General features: G+C 35.5%; 1 long non-coding RNA gene across 3 annotated transcripts in view; it reads left to right on the forward strand.

The window, feature by feature from the left end:
- The window catches only part of LOC147832959 (uncharacterized), a 155,967-nt gene that overhangs the window by 50,534 nt on the left and 87,319 nt on the right, over positions 1 to 18,114 (forward strand). For all 3 annotated transcript variants that reach the window (XR_015515398.1, XR_015515397.1, XR_015515396.1), the window contains exon 3: positions 11,273 to 11,376. This is a non-coding gene — a long non-coding RNA (uncharacterized LOC147832959). The remainder of the gene's footprint in view (positions 1 to 11,272; positions 11,377 to 18,114) is intronic.

Consider the following 18,114-nt stretch of genomic DNA (forward strand, 5'->3'; position numbering starts at 1 on the left):
AAAATTTTAAAGCAACCGGCTGTAAAGAAATGTAGAATTTATTAAGCTTCAGTGGTTAAAGTTGTGCCAAATTATTCCATGAAGTGCACTTCACTTAAAACAGCCTTTTAGAAGAATGATTTGGCACTTGAATCATTTCAACCACTGAAACTTAATGAACTAAAAATGTCTTTGCAGCCGGTTGCTTTAAATTAAGTTAACTCAACTTTTTTTTTTTTTTTTACAGTGTGGAACCAGTCTGGCCATTCTCCTCTGACCTCTGGCATCAACAAGGCATTTGCACCCACAGAACTGCCGCTCACTGGATATTTACTCTGTTTCAGACCATTCTCTGTAAACCCTAGAGATGGTTGTGCATGAAAATCCCAGTAGATCAGCAGTTTCTGAAATACTCAGAGCAGCCCGTCTGGCACCAACAACCATGCCACGTTCAAAGTCTCTTAAATCCCCTTTCCTCCCCATTCTGATGTTCATTTTGAACTGCAGCAGATCATATTGACCATGTCTACATGCCTAAATTCATTGAGTTGCTGCCATGTGGTCGTCTGATTAGAAATTTGCATTATGCAGTTGGACAGGTGTACCTAATAAAGTGGCCGGTGATTGTATGTGCTGTATTGTTCATAGTGTGTGTGTGAATAAGTGTGTATAGGTGTTTCCCAGTAGTGGGTTGCAACTGGAACGTCATCCGCCCTGTAAAACACATGCTGGAATAGTTGTCGGTTCATTCCACTGTGGTGACCTCAGATGAATAAGGGACGAAGCCGAAGGAAAATGACTGAATGAAACAGCCAAACTGCATAGAGAGAAACAGATATATCTGTGTGCTGCACGTTCTCATGTCCAGATATGAGTCTTTGGGCTGTTTCTGTGGGTCAGTAGCGTTCCAGTGTTCCCATAAGAAGAGAAGTGTCCTTCCCCCTCCGGCGTCTCTGACTTCACCCCCTCTGCTTTGTGTTTCTCCACAAGAGGCCTTTTGTTGCAGGACTCCATATGCCAGAACAGGGCCTGAAAGAGTGCAGGAGCAGATCTGGCCGTAAACACGTCTGAGGGTGTGTGTGTGTGTGTGTGTGTGTGTGTGAATGGGCTGCGGGTCAGTCGTCGGTCCAAACGCTACTGAATCAATACGAGAAGCAGAGGGTCTATAGAGTCCTCTGTGCTGAACACTGACCACAGAGCCTTTCCCACACACACACACACACACACACACACACACACACACACACACACACACACACACACACACACACACACACACACACACACACACACAAACACACACACACAGACATATACACAAACACAGGCAGCTTTAAAATAAAGAATGGAAACAGATTGAATGAACATGATTGCACATGGAGTTTGCATATATATAATTTTTCCTGTTGGCTGTTAACTATTATAGTATAGATGCATTGTGCACTACTAAAAATTAATAGTCATTACTAAATATTAACTTAAAATTGAAGCTATGAAGTCAATGTGTAAATAAATGTTCCTTTCTTGACATTTAGACTTCTTGCAATCCAATTTACTTAAACAATACTGTACAATACGGAGTGTGTCCATATTAATATTAAATCGTAAATAACAAATATTGATATGGAAATTAATTTTTAAGAGCCTTAATATAGATATATTAAATTTTTTGTTTGCTTTGATCCTTTATCTACCAACCAATGTGCTATACAGCAGTTCTGTCTGGTTCAGCCTCATACAATCCACATGACAAGATGACGAGCAGAGGAATATGCAGAGGACAAGATGATAAGCAGAGGGCAAATATTGCAGCTGTTGCACAACATCATGTACTTTTAAGGCTTTTTTTGAGAATGTAGTTGTTTAGATTGCAACTAGGCAGTTTATTTATAAGGATAGTGACTATTTTAAATGTTTATCATTTCTGCGATTTAGCGAGTCGGCGGTCATCAGCCTGTCATACTTAAGAGAGCGAAGACGGCTGACGTTCCGCCACAAGATGGTGACAGGGAAGAAAAACTCTGCGCATTTTCAAATATAGCCGATCATATTATTATCAAACAGGTAAATGACTTTTTCAGTTGATCTCTCTCTCTTTTGTATGTTGCAGTGCTGCATTTATACCGCAGTAATCTGCTAGTGCTTGCTTTGCTTTGGCTTTTTCAGGGTTAATTATTGTGAAATCCTGATAGCAACAGAGACATACTGGGAAATCTCTGTAGACTGGTGGCATTTCATGCCGTTCAGATTTATAATCTTAACATGTGAGCAAAATCAGCTGTTTCGTCTTAACATTAGACATTACGCTAGAGAATCATTCAAACACTAGCTCTACACTGATGTTGGGGAAGTAGCACCGGTTTCTGCGGTTCTGACGTCAGCTGCAGATGTTAATGAGTGGCGGAGGAAAGTAGTTCCTCATACAAAAGGGTTTTTAAGACTCTTCGTGTTTGATTCTCTTTGTTATACTCACGATTTTGCCATTGAATTGTTGTACAAATGCAATATCACACGAGTAGCAGTGCAATATGGCTGTATATCAGCACTGGTGGGACACTAAGGCACTCGGCCTGCAGCCTCAAGTCAACGCACGCCTCCCACCAGTGCTCATATACAGCCACATCGCACTGCTACTTGTGTGATACTGCTCATATATATTTACTTACAATTGCTTAATAGTCAATGAATGATAATTCTTTAAATACGAAGCTAAAAGAGGAATAGATAGATTCAGTTCCTATATTGTTCCTATACGAAGCTAAAAGAGGAATAAATAGATTCAGTTCCTAAATTGTTTAATGTAGATCCAATTGATATATATATATATATATATATATTTACATGGTGGACTTTGTAAGTGTAAAAACTGAACGCTTCTCTAGCGAGAAAACAGTTAAACAGAGCATCTGCAGCGCTAGGATAAAGAACGAGCCTCCTCCATTCAGCCTCTTTACTTTCTCTTTACTTTACTTTTACTCTTTACTCCTTTACTTTGGTGGAGTGAGGCAACGGTGGAAACTCACTCAACTGATCACATCCATTAGCCCACATATTTAATTTCCTTTGTTAAGAGCAAATATCTGTGTCAAAACTATTTCTAAATTCAGTTTTAATCTCCAGCAAAGGAATAAATTAACAATAATAATGAAGTATGGTCAGAAAACTGAGTTATATCCAAACACACGTCCTGTTCTTATCCACATATGCTGATGCAGACGCCTCCAAAACCCCACAGCTGGACAAATCTACACTTGTGTTTATTAAAGCAAATATAAATCTGCAGATAATCAATAATTCTGATAATAATAATCACATTATACAGATGCAGATCGTCATGAATAAACTGAAGAAGCCCCCCTGAGATGAAGAAGGCACGGAGGCAGTGGTGTTTATGAGTATGATAGAGCTCTTAATGTCTGTACAGATGTAAGGTGTTAGTGTGTGAGTGTTACGGATGTTGAATGTACATCTCTAAAGTGTGTATGAGCTTTGAATATTGAGTGAAAATTATAAGAAATTACAATAAACAAAAAAGGCATTAATATTAACAGACAGCAAGGTTGTGTGTGGAGGAATGCGTGGGTTCAGTTCAGGACGGTTGAAATATATTAACATACTGAGCTTTTCTAATGTAATAAATATCCTATATGTCAATAGCTTGGAAGATCATCAGTTTCTAACGTGTTACCAAGTGATTGAGAGTCTTAAATTGTGAGTTTTAGATGAATCTAGTCTTCCGGGACACTCGGTATTCATCACCCAACAATAAAGCAGAGTTTCCTGGTAGTCCCATTAGAAATTGACTGTAACCCTGCCCAATGAAAGGCATCCCAAGCCATCTGGGCTTTGACAAGCTCCACACATATGTAAATGTGTGTGTGTGTGTGCGTGTTCTGATGGCTCTGCTTAACACACATTTCCTGAGCTTCCTCTTACCTGCCCATTCACACCCTCTACAGCTCCACATTTCCATGTGTGAAGTTGTGTGAACGGCTGTGAATGCTGCAGTGTTTACAGAGATGCTGCTCATTGTTGTGGGACAGTGGTCGGGTGGGAATCTGCAAGTCTTTGCTAACTCGCCTAAACTGTCGTTTTTAGCAGCATCGGTGAGAGATTTAAACTAATGTTGCATTTATAAATCAACAGTAGCACTGCTGGCAGAAGATAAAGCAATTAACAAGTATTTTATTTTATTTTATTTTGCATTTAATTAAATGTTTGTATTTTATTAATATTTCAGTTAATTTTATTGTTCATTCTCAGGAATAAAAGTACGAGAGCTATCACTGTGGTGGTACCTTTTAAAGGGTAACCTAAAAAGTACATAAGTGTACCTCTTAAAATTGTTATGTATATGCCTTTGAAGTACCAATATATATCCTCTCAGTACAAATGTGTATTATTTGAAAAGGTATCTCCCCAGATTTTAGTTTGATTTAATTTGTTTTTATTTATATCTTAAGTATATTATATATAATATATATATATATATATATATATATATAAATATATATATATATATATATATATATATATATATATATATATATATATATATATATATATATATATATATATATATATATATATATATATATATATATAATATTTTAAAGTTAATGAAATGTTGGCATGTTTTTACATTTTTATTTTATTTTTTGTTTTAAGTTAATTTGATTTATTTTAAATTGCATTTTATTTTTGATTTATTTTACATTTTATTTTGATATTTAATTTGATTTAATTAGTTTTATTATATTTTGATTTGTCTTACTTTACATTTAATTAAATGTTTGTATTTTTAATCTTAATCTTATTTTTATGGTTTATTTGATTTTATTAGTTTTTTATATTTTTTTATATTTTATTAAAATTAATTTGATTTATTTTTTGTTTTTTTCCACGTTTTAATTTAATTTTATTTTTAATAGAATTTTATTTTAGTTTTTTTAACATTTTGTTTTACTATTTAGCTTGATTTAATTTGTTTTACTATTTTTTGTTTTTACATTATTTGTTATTTAATTTGATATTTGTTTGTATTTTTTTACTTTTTAATTACATTTATTTTAGTTTTAAATTGTATTTTAGTTTTGATTTGTTTTACATTTTACGATTAAATTTTATTCAATTTGTTTTATTATATTTAGTTTTTATTCTGTTTTTAGTTACATTTGATTTAATATGTGTATCTTTTCACTTTTTAATTTAATTTAATTTTAAATTGTATTTCTTTTTTACATTTTTATTTGGTTATATCATTTAATTTGATTTAAAATGTTTTTATTTATTTATTCATTTATTTATTTATTTTAAATTTAATTAATTTAATTATTTATTTATTATAATTTCTTAATTTATGTATTGTAAATTTAATATAACTTTCTCCTTTTAAAAAAAAACTTTATTTTATTCTGTAAAGCTATGCGAACTATGCAAAGTCTCATGCATACGCAGCAATATTTTCAACATCAGTTGTTTATACATTTGACTCATTGCAGAGTTGTGGCTAAATATTCAAGCATTTCCCATTGCTTTTACTAAAACTAAAATGATATACAACAAATGAGTCATTTACAGTAAACTGACTCCAATATTAATGTAAAACAATCACAACACGGTGGTTATATTACAGCAAGAAGGTGGCTGGTTTGAGTCCTGTCTAAGTCGGTTGTGGAGTTTGCATGTTCTCCCCGTGTTGGCTTGGGTTTCCCCCGGGTGCTACGGTTTCAAACACGTGCTATAGGGGAATTGATGAACTAAACTGGCCGTAGTGTATGAGTGTGTGCGTGAGAATGAGTGTGTATGGATGAGTTGTGGCTGCAAAGGCATCTACTTTGTTAAACATATGCTGGAATAGTTGCTGGTTCATTCCTCTACGGCGACCCCTGAAAATAAGAGACTAAGCTGAACCAAGAGAGTATAATTATTCATGATTAATAGTGACTAATGGCTTCATATGATGGCTGTTGTGCTGGAACCAAACATGTTATATTGATATATACTTTAGTCTGGGTAAGTGTAGGTCAGATGTGCAGCACACGGTTTTATTGCTGGCCAATGAGGTCTGGATGCAGTGGTTGTGATGGGTAATTCTGTGGTTGCTATGGGGAAGAGCTGCAGCTGGTCGGGATGGTGTTGTTGACCAGTGAAAAGATGGACTTTTACGCTGGACAGAGTTCAGACAAAAGACTCCAGCAAACCCCCATTGGCCTCCGCTTCTCTCTGCACATTATCCTTTTCTTCTGCTTTGTTTTTCCCACTGGCTGTAACCCACTGATGCCCACAATCCTTGCATGGATGTTGAGCGAGGTGCTGGGAAGTGTCCTGGAGTCTCTGGGGATTTCCTGCATGCTTTCACACTGATGTGCACTAACAGACTTTATTGGGCTACAAATGAAAGGAGGAACGGCTGTGCAATGGTATTTCACAGCAAATGCTAACAGCAGGCTTCAGCGAATCAGCTAAATACAGCAAGCTTTACTTATTTGTTTGTTTGTTTGTTTGTTTGATTATTTTTGTTGTTTGTTAGTTTATTTATTGGATTTTTATTTATTTGATTGATAGTTAGTTTACTTATTTGATTAAAAATGTTTTATTATTTGATAATTTTTTAATTTGATTATTATATGTTTTTGTTTATTTAATTTAACTATTTATTTATTTGATTGTTTATTTGATTAATTATTTATATATTTGTTTGTTCATTTATTTGTTTGTTAGTTTTTTATTTGATTATTTATTTTTTATTGTTTGATTATTTATTTTTAATTTTTATTTGTTTGATTATTTATTTTTTGTTTTTATTTGTTTGATTATTTATTTGTTTGTTTGTTTATTTATTTATTAGATTTTTTATTAATATGTTTATTTATTTATTAGTTTGTTTGTTTGTTAATTAATTAGATTATTTATTTATTAGTTTGTGTTTGAATATTTGTATGTTAATTTATTTATTCGATTATTTATTTATTTGTTTATTTGTTTGTTTGTTTATTAATTCTTTTGATCATTTACTCATTGGGTTGTTTGAAAGATTATTTATTTTTTGATTGTTTATTTGTTTGTTTATTTATTTGATTATTTATCCGATTGTTCATTTGTTTATTAATTAATTTGATTATTCATTTATTAATTAATTAGTATGTTTGTTTGATTGATTATTTATGTTTGTTAATTTGTTTATTTATTTGATTATTTATTTATTTGTTTGTTTATTTATTTAATTATTTATTTATTTATTTGTTTATTCATTTATTTGATTATTTATCCATCTGTTTGTTTGTTTATTTGTTTGTTTAATAATTAAGTTGATTATTTATTTATTTGTTTATTAGATAATTTATTTGTGTGTTACTTCATTTATTTATTTTATTATTTATTTCATTGTTTGTTTATTTATTAATTTTAATTTATTTATGTATTAGTTTGTTTGATTGATTATATATGTTAGTTTATTTGTTTGTTTATTTGACTATTCAATTTTTGTTCATTCATTTGTTGGTTAGTTAATTTTTTTGCTTAATTATTTTTATTATTTGATTATTTATTTTTATTTGTTTTTCTGTTTGGTTATTTATTTATGTTAGTTTATTTATTTTATTGTTTATTTGATTGTTTGTTTGTCTATTATTTATTTATTTATTTATTTATTTAATTTCCTGCTTCACATGAAAAACCCCATGTGTGCTTGAATGACACAAATCTGAATAAATGATCGAACAAACAAACAAATCCAGCTCATTTTCCCAGAACCCCCTTCAGACACTCATGCGCTGGTGCTTTATTATTTTCAGGACCCAAAGTGCTCGTAACAGATATGATGAGGTGAGGATGAGCTGAATAATGTGTGTTTTCCAGCGTTTGACCTCATGGTGTCTTCATTCAGACGCAGACACAGAAACACAGAAGCACAGTCAGTCATTTAGTGTGAGAAACACAACATCCTCAAGGACAGAGCTGCACTCCCACAACACAAACCCTGTTTCATGTCTCTGACCATCTGCTGCTGAAGAGGAGCGCTGTAGTGACACACACACACACACACACACACACACACACTCACCATAAACATTCATGCACACAAATCATTACACGCACACACACTCTCACCATACAAATTCATGCACACACTCACACACAAACACACTTTCAAGTACACACATGCACGCACACCCAAACACATGCACACACACACACATAAACACACACACTCACATGCACACTCACCATACAAATTCATGCACACACACACACAAACACACATTCAAGTACCCACATGCACACACACAAACGCACACACACATACACACACACACACGCATGCACACACACACACACATGCATGCACACATTCACACATTCCAATATGCACATACAAACATATACACACAAAATACACTCACAAAATTTACACACACGCACACACACACACACACACTATACACATTTATGCATGCACAAACACACAAACAATCAAGTACACACTCAAACTCACACACAACATACATATTGACATACATAAACACATAGGCGGACACCACATAAACACACACTCACAATACACACACTAACAAACAAACACTAACTAACCTATCTATCTAAATGGGGACACAGGCTTTGTTCTGACATACAGACAGTTCTACATGTCCTAAACAGACACTACAGCTGACAGAAGCGTTATTTCTATAGCAGTTCTACAGCGGAGGTCATCCACACACAGACTTTTGGAGAATTTGACAGATATAGCTTATTTTTAGATACAGATGTGTCACTAAAAGTGGTTAATTTGGTACACACGACTCTCTCTCTCTCTCTCTCTCTCTCTCTCTCTCTCTCTCTCTCTCTCTCTCGCGCACACACACACTCAGTCTGTCGGCGGGTTTCTCTGCTGAGGTGTTTTGTTGTGCAGTTAAGACACTCTTGACAGCTGCTGCTGTGTTATTTCAAGGATGAAGGGTGTGTATGTGCCTGTGTGTATGTGTGTGTGGTAACACGATCACACTTCGCTTCCTGTTTGAGCCCAAACACAAGAGGAAGAAGGACCGGACATCTAATGGTCACATCCTGTTGCAAAAAGCAGGATAAGAAATAAACTGCCCAAAAGGTCTGAGTCTGTCTGACCGCCATAATGACAGAGACAGATGTGGACACAGTCAATATGAGCTACAAAGATAATAACATGTATAAATGTATGAGAGTGTATTTAATCTAGTATTTACAACACTTTGTTAATCAATGATCCAGCACACTAGAGTATTACCCTGAGTGAGCTGATAAACTGTAATAAATACTGTAGTATACTTCACTGTTTACTACTGTTGTAACACAGCAGCTACAGTCAATTAATTTGTTGTGTTACCATAGTAACTGTAGAATCACCCCAACAAATCAATTACTGTAGCTGTTGCATTACCATAGCAACTGTAGAATCACTACAACAGATCAATCACTGTAGCTGTTGCATTACCATAGCAACTGTAGAATCACTACAACAGATCAATCACTGTAGCTGTTGCATTACCATAGCAACTGTAGAATCACTACAACAGATCAATCACTGTAGCTGTTGCATTACCATAGCAACTGTAGAATCACCACAACAAATCAATCACTGTAGCTGTTGCATTACCATAGCAACTGTAGAATCACCACAACAAATCAATCACTGTAGCTGTTGCATTACCATAGCAACTGTAGAATCACCACAACAAATCAATCTCTGTAGCTGTTGCATTACCATAGCAACTGTAGAATCACCACAACAAATCAATTACTGTAGCTGTTGCGTTACCATAGCAACTGTAGAATCACTACACCAGATCAATTAGTATAGCTGTTGTGTTACCATAAAAATGTGGAATCCCTAAACAGATCGGTTACTGTAGCTGTTGTGTTGCCATAGCAACAGTAAAATCACCACAACAGATCAGTTACTGCAGCTGTTGTGTTACCATAGCAACTGTAGAATCACCACAACAAATCAATTAATGTAGCTGTTGCATTACCATAGCAACTGTAGAATCACTACAACAGATCAATTAGTGTAGCTTTTGTGTTACTATAGTAACTGTGGAATCACTACAACAGATTGGTAACTGAAGCTGTTGTGTTACCATAGCAATTGTGGAATCACCACAACAGATCAATTAGTGTAGCTGTTGTGTTACCAACGCAACTGTAGAATCACCACAACAAATCAATTACTGTAGTAATTGTGTTACCATAGTAACTGTAGAATCACCACAACAAATCAATTACTGTAGTAATTGTGTTACCATAGCAACTGTAGAATCGCTACAACAGATCAGTTACTGTAGCTGTTGTGTTACAATAGCAGCTGTAGATCCACCACAACAAATTAATTACTGTGTTCGTTGTGTTACCATAGCAACTGTTGAATCACCACGACAGATCAATTACTGTAGTAATTGTGTTACCATAGCAACTGTAGTATCACTACAACAGATCAGTTACTTTAGCTGTTGTGTTACCATAGCAACTGTAGAATCACCACAACAGATCAATTACTGTGGTCATTGTGTTACCATAGCAACGGTAGAATCACCACAACAGATCAGTTACTATAGCGATTGTGTTACCATAGCAACTGTAGAATCACCACAACCGATCAATTAATGTAGCTGTTGTGTTACCATAGCAACTTTAGAATCACCATTCACAGATTAAGTGCCTTATTTTGGTGTGGTTTAAAAGCACTACAGTATTTACTATAGTATTTTTAAGACTAGAGATTAATGCTGAGCACAGGAAGTCATACTCCAGTCTCACCTCCACCTCCTGTAGCTCAGCCTGAAGAAGAGATCTGATAAGAGTGAAAGTGATGCACAAAAGCTGTATATGTGATAAGAGTCAGTTCCCGTGTGACTGTGATGAATATGAGCACAGGATAAGCAGATCTGTGTGGAGGTGTGCGTGTGTGTGTGTGTGTGTGTGTTAACAACATTACAGGTGCAAGAAAGTCAGATTGCAAGAGGAGTTGTCATAGAAAGCGAATTCTCCTTTGACTTCTAGAAGACTGTAAATGGCAGAGTTTGAGCCCTGAGTGTGTGTGTGTGTGTGTGTGTGCACTGATAAACACAGACTAAACGTGTGTCTGATAAACTCCAGCGTGTGCTTGGCTTCCTTTATACACACATACACACACACACACACAAACACACACCTCTGTTCTCACGGTGAAAGTGCTGCTTGTGTTCTCCAGCGACCGCATGGTTTTCCTGCTGTTGTTTTCTAATCACTGGTTTTCCTTTCATCTCTTTTTCTCTGACAGAGCCGTCATTATTGTCCCGTCTCATCATGATCAGATATCTGTCATCTCACCACAAGATGAACACAAGGCCCTTCTGTTCCATTTAGCAGAGCTCTTTATGACAGGTGAGGAGTTTTTTGATGGTTGGAGTAAATGAGTACATGAATGAAAGAACGAACAAACGAATGAATGAATGAATGAATGAATGAATGAATAAGTGAATGAATGAATGAATGAATGAATGGGGAAATTGAGGCATGAATGATAGAATTAAGGAATGAATATAAAAATAAATCAACGTATGAATAGAGAAAATATTAAAACACATAGTAATGAATAGATGGATAGATTAACAAATGAATAATTGAAAGAGTGAAACAATGAATGAACAAAGAAATAAATTACTGAATGAATGAACAAACAAACAGAAATGAATGAATGAATGAATGAATGAACGAATGAATGAATGAATGAATGGAGAAATAAATTAATAAATAGAAATTAATGGATGGATAGAATAACAAATGAACAATTGTAGGAATAAAGGTATGAACACAGACAAATGACTGAATAAATGAACAAACAAACAGAAATCAATGAATGGAGAAATTAATAAATAAAAGATAATAGAAATGAATGGATGATGGATGGATGGATAAATTAATGAAGGAACGACTGAAAAAATGAAGGAAGAAATGAACAAGGATAAATGAATGAATGAAACAAACAGAAAGTTCATTCATTATAGAAATGGATGATGGATGGATAAATTATGGAATAAATTATTGAAAGAATGAATGAATGAACGAACGAACGAACAAATGAATGAATGAATGATGATGGATGGATAAATGACCTTATGAATGATTAAAAGAATTAATCATTGAATGAACCGTAAAATGAACAAGTGAACAAACACAGAAATGAATGGAAACGAATGAATGAATGAATGAATGAATGAATATAAAAATGATTGAAGGTATGGAGGGATAAATTAAGAAGTGGACAATTGAAAGATTGAACAGAGAAATAAATGAATGAACAAACAAACATGAATAAATAGAGAAATGAATTAATGAATGAATGGATATAGAAATTAATGAATGAATGTATGTATGGATAAATTAACAAATGAACGATTGAAATAATGAACAAAGAAATAAATGAATGAGCAAACAAACATGACTGAATGGATCAATGAATGAATGAATGAATGAATGAATGAATATAGAAATGATTGAATGGATAGATAGCTGCATGGATGGATAAATTAACAAATGAATGAGTAAAAGAATAAATGAACAGAAATGGACAACTGAAAACAAGCAGAAATGAATGGAGACATGAATGAATGAGTGTTGAAATGAATAAATGGACAGATTTACAAATGAATGACTGAAAGATTGATTGATTGAATGAATGAATGAATGAATGAACAGAAAAATGAATGAGCGAACAAATTAACGAATGGAGGAATGAATGAATATAGAAATGATTGGATGAATGATGGATGGATAAATTAAATGAACGATTGAATGAATGAATGAATGAACAGAAAAATGAATGAGCGAACAAACAAACAGAAATGAAAAAAAATGACTGACTGAATGAATGAATGCTTAAATGGATTTTAAGTTTTTACATTGATTTTACTTTACATTTGCCAAGCATTTGGATCTGGTTTGCGTAACTGAATACATTTCAGGTTTATTTAAATAAAAAACAGAAGAAGAAGAAATAAAAAGGTGTTATTCTAGTTATAAAAAAATAATTGCTTAAGCCGCGTTTGAACTTTCCACCGTGGGTTATATGCATTGGGTCGTGTTGGTTTGAAGCTGCAGTATAGTGTTTAATCACAGAAGTTCACACACACAGCATCTGTTTTCTGTGCGTCTCAGCTGCAGTTCTCCTACAGCGAGGTCTTGGGCTAATATCAACATCGGCGGTAAATATTACATAGCTTGAACAGCCACCCGAGGCTAACAGAAGCGGGTAATGTATGTTCACCTGGTCTTACGTCTGCCGGTCCGGCCTGTAAAAACAAACAGCAGCGGCTCGGAGATTTCACTGCGGGTGACCTCATGTTTGGCTTTAAATATATCCTCTAATATCTGTTTTCTTTTCATTCCCCCGTGCCGAGCTCATTGCCGAGCACTTGGGTGCTCAGTTTTGTAATATCAAAACACAGTGTTTTTTTATTTTTATTTTTTTTATTTAGGGTGATGCTGGAAAGCTGTAAAATATCTGTAAATAAGCAGTTTTTCCTATTTGTTTCAGATTCATCTTATATATTTTTTTATTTATTTTTCCCAGTTTTGCTTTGAATTGCATTATAGGATCTTGATGTTTCTTTCATCAACTTTAAACCCTGAAAGGTAAAAAAAAAGTGAATTTATTAATATTATTTTACAGTTTAAGTGTTATATTGTTTGATTTGAGGATATATATTATGGTACAAATACGATAAATAAAATATTAGTTCATTCAATTTCTTTCGGCTTAGTCCCTTTATTAATCAGGGGTCGCCACAGCGGAATGAACCGCCAACTTATCCAGCACATGTGGATGCCCTTCCAGCCTCAACCCATCACTGGCAAACACCCCTACACTACAGCCAATTTAGCTTATCCAATTCCTCTACAGAGCATGTTTAATAATTAATTAATTAGCTGTGTGTTAGCAATCAGCGGACAACCGGAACAGGTGTGAGTGTGTGGTGCATGAGTGGATCTGTAGTCCATGTAACGGTGGATTTGTAGTTCTGTAGGGATCTGTGTTTTTACCAGCCATCTGCAAGGATTAGGTTGCTGGTGGTTGTGAGACTGGGATACAGTATGGATGGGTTAAAGTGTAAAGAATAAGTCAACAATGTTATTATAAATGCAATCACATTAATTAATTGCCAATTTAATTACATGCAGATGAGTATTCATTTACAAGTACACTGTAAAAACATGCATATACTGTACATAAATGCATCGTACCAAATGGTTCATTTAATTGTAAGTACATATAATAACAATATAAAGCAGGACTAAATTTGCCTCTATATTATGATCATAATATCAGATTTATTCAGATTTGCTCTCAAAATAATGTAAGTACATAGTAATAAAGGCCACTTAATTAAAGAAAGTCTTTATTTCATGATTATTATATCAGATGTATTCAGATATTGCTGGTGAACAACTGGTGAAACGTTTAATATAATTTTTTTTGCAATTGAAGCATTATTCACAAAATACAGTTGATTATTAATTTACTTAATTTAAATGTAAGTACATAGTAATAATATTATTTTATGATCATAATATCAGATTTATTCAGATTTGCTCTCAAAATAATGTAAGTACATAGTAATAAAGGCCACTTAATTAAAGAAAGTCTTTATTTTATGATTATTATATCAGATGTATTCAGATATTGCTCTCGAAACAACTGGTGAAACGTTTAATATCATTTTTTTGTAATTGAAGCATTATTTAAAAATACAGTTGATTCTTAATTTACTTAATTTAAATATAAGTACATATTAATTATATTATTTTATGATTATAATATCAGGTTTATTCCGATTTTGCTCTCAAAACAAGAAGTTCCCCATTTTTATCTGCACATGACGCATTTCATATCGTATTTTTTAATTTTTATTTGAGTTGAAGCATCTCCAACATGAGCTTCGGGTTTGTAATGCATTCGTCAGGGAGGATGTCAGAATTTGACATGATTGATGGCCAATCAAAACTGTCAATGGCAATCAGGCTCTGAAGATGTATGTGCTTCAGCCTGGCATCCGACAGCCTGCCTTGGGTTTGTCTCAGGATTTCCCAGGAGTCATAACGCATAATCTGACAAGAAACAATCCTGAGGACAGCAGAGTGCTGCGCTGCACACTAACTTCAAGAGAGAGCAAATGTTGCTTTAAAGGTGCCATTCAGCCAAAAATCAACAATTTCCTTGAAGAATGTTGGAAACCATCGGCCATTTGTCATCCATAGTTGGAACCAAACATATTTAGTGAAGTTTATTTATAAACTAATCTGGGGAGGATCCCGTGCTTTGGAGAGGTCCCGCAATATTCAATTTATAAATCACCAATTAGACGATTCCTAAGCCACTATAAATACCCTGAGTTCCATATAACAGCCATCTTCATTTCGAAGAATCCCCCCTTCCACCTCTACTCCTCCTCCTTATCTAGACTGGTGGCACGGTGGCCCAGTGGTTAGCACTGTTGCCTCATAGCAAGAACGTCACTGGTTTTAGTCTTTACCAAGCCAGCCAACGTTTCTGTGCGGAGTTTACACGTTCACCCCGTGCTCACGTGGGTTTCCCCTGGGTTCCCGGGTTTCATCCTACCGTCAAAACACATGCAACCTAAGTTAATTGACTAATCCGAATTGGCACCATAGACGTGCTCCTAGTAAATGGTTATCTCTCAAGAGTGATCACTATCTGTTCATTAGCTACTACAGCAGGGGAGTTCTCGAGATCTACCTGAGCTCAAACTCCCTTCTCGTCTTGCAAACGGGAGGGAGCCTCGGGCTCGAGGATCTTATGAGCTCAGGGCTCTCTCCCGGGACAACAGGCCAAACACGCTTTATAAACAATCATCAGCTAAGTGTGAACTCTTGAAAGCAGTCAGTGATGGAAGTGTGCTTTCAAATGGGTTTTAGGATCTCTGACTGGTGTATTTTCAGGGAGTAATCTGCAGGAGAGGAAGTTAAGACTGACTAATGCAATAATGTTTCCCCGACAGTCCAAACACATGCACTATAGGGGAATTGGGTAGGCTAAACTGTCCATAGTGAATGAGTGTGTATGGGTGTTTCCCAGTGATGGGTTGCAGCTGGAAAGGCATCTGCTGTGCAAAACATATGCTGGATAAGTTGGCGGTTCATTCCGCTGTGGCGACCTCAGATTAATAAAGGGACTAAGCCGACAAGAAATTGAATGAATGAATGAATGTCTTTGTGTATGTGCTTGTAGGATTGTGTGTATGTTTGTCTGTCATTGTCATTATCATGGCACAAACGCTGGTGTGTGTGTGTGTATATGTACGTGATCTTACATAACCTCCAGCAGCGGTGTGTGTGTGTGTGTGTGTGTGTGTGTGTGTTAACTGACGGTGGTTTGTGTCGTTAGTTTCTGTGAGCTCCTGTAAACCGCAACATCTTGCGCGGTGGTTGTGGAGTGGAAGTGTGTGTGAGGAACACTGAGCCTGCAGGCCTGCACTTATCAACACACAGAGCAACAGAAACACACACACACACACACACACACTGTGCCAACCAATAAACCAACCAACCGCCACTGTCTGCCATGCAGCACCGTACCAACTGTAAACATCACTCATGCCTGCTGATGGAGTGTGTGTGTCTGTGTGTGTGTGTGTGTGTGTGTGTATCTCAATGTGTCTGTGTGTGTGTGTATAAATATGCATATGCTTGTGTGTGTGTGTGTGTGTGTGTGTGTGTGTGTGTGTCTGTGTGTGTGTGTGCATATGCATGTGTGTTTGTGTATGTGTGTGCATTTATGCATGTGTTTTTGTGAGTGTGTGCACGTCTGTGAGAAAGTGTGTCTATGTGTGTGTGTTTGTTTATGTGTGCATGTTTGTGTGAAGGTGTGCGTGTCTTTATGTTTGTATGTGTATTTGCTTGTGTGTATGTGTTTGTTTGTATGCGTGTGTGTGGGTGTGTGTCTTTGTTTCTATGCGTATTTGTTTGTTTGTGTGTTTATAATCACGTATAAGCATGTGTGTGTGTGTGTGTGTGTGTGTGTGTGTGTGTTTGGATATGCATAGGTGTGTGTGTGTGTGTGTTTCCATGTGTATTTGTTTGTTTGTGTGTGTGTGTGTGTGTGTGTATGTGTGTGTGTGTGTTTTTGTTTCCATGTGTATTTGTGTGTGTGTGTGTGTGTGTTTGTTTCCATGTGTATTTGTTTGTTTGTGTGTGTGTGTGTGTTTGTTTGTTTGTTTCCATGTGTATTTGTTTGTGTGTGTGTTTGTGTGTGTGTGTTTGTTTAAATGTGTATTTGTTTGTTTGTGTGTGTGTTTGGTTCTACGTGTATGTGTGTGTGTGTGTGTGTGTTTTGTGTGTGTGTGTGTGTGTGTGTGTGTTTAAATGCATATATATGCATGTCTACGTGTGTTTGTATGTGTGTGTGTGTGTGTGTGTAAGAGTGTGTTTGTGTTTGTGAGTGTGTGCATGTCTGTGTGAAAGTGTGTCTGTGTGTATGCATGTCTGTGTGAGTGTGTGTGTCTGTGTGTATGTATGTTTGTTTAAATGCATATATATGCATATATATGCATGTCTGTGTGTGTGTGTGTGTGTGTATGTGTATGAATGTCTTACTGTATTTGATGTATTTGATAAGCACTGTGTGTGCATGTTTCTGTTTGTGTATGTCTGTGTGGTTATGTTGGGGGAAGGGGCTGTGTTTTGAGTGTGTCTGTGTGAATATGTGTGTGTGCGCGTGTGTGTATGTGCGCGCATGTGTGTGTGGTTACCGTTTTTAATGGTCAGTCAGTGACATAGTTAGATAAGCACATGCAAAACTGCTCATAACAGAAACAGAAGCGAGCAAACAGCAGAGATAAATCATGTTCATAACTGCTCTCAGCTCAGTGTCCTGCACAATAATCTTGCTTTGACATAAGTGCATATTGTGTTTCTCATTGGCCGATTATTTTGCTTGTTTAAGGGGTAAAACTCTCTTGATTCTGGCATATTATTTCCAGTGAGGCGCGGTGAGGTTTTCTGCTAGTGAGGCACACCTAAGTAAGACAGCATTTTTGCAGTGCACAGGTGTAGAAGCCGAGCGCTCACCCTAATTTTGTTTAGACTAGTGCTGGCGAGTCTGAA

Source organism: Danio rerio, chromosome 18 (genome assembly GCF_052040795.2).
Source record: "Danio rerio strain M-AB ecotype USA chromosome 18, GRCz13ab, whole genome shotgun sequence".
Taxonomy (NCBI): domain Eukaryota; kingdom Metazoa; phylum Chordata; class Actinopteri; order Cypriniformes; family Danionidae; genus Danio; species Danio rerio.